This window comes from Pundamilia nyererei, unplaced genomic scaffold, assembly GCF_000239375.1.
Source record: "Pundamilia nyererei isolate P.nyererei 1_Seehausen unplaced genomic scaffold, PunNye1.0 scaffold00252, whole genome shotgun sequence".
Classification (NCBI taxonomy): Eukaryota; Metazoa; Chordata; class Actinopteri; order Cichliformes; family Cichlidae; genus Pundamilia; species Pundamilia nyererei.
In genome coordinates, this window is record NW_005187653.1 from 746,526 (window position 1) to 746,737 (window position 212).

The following is a 212-nucleotide window of genomic DNA, read 5'->3' on the forward strand; positions in this document are numbered from 1 at the left end:
ATAGTCGACATAATCGTGACTAGTCGACTAATCGTGGCAGCCCTACTTCCAGATATTACTTTAGGTTGGAGTCTTTTGACGCTGAGAGCAGATTGGTTGCTGGCAAACAAAGTTTGCATTGCACGCTCAGATTTCACCCATCCCTTTCTTCTCTAAATGTAAATTGGTGATTGCGCTGGCTCCGGGTCCATTGTGTAACTGAGGCCACCAAC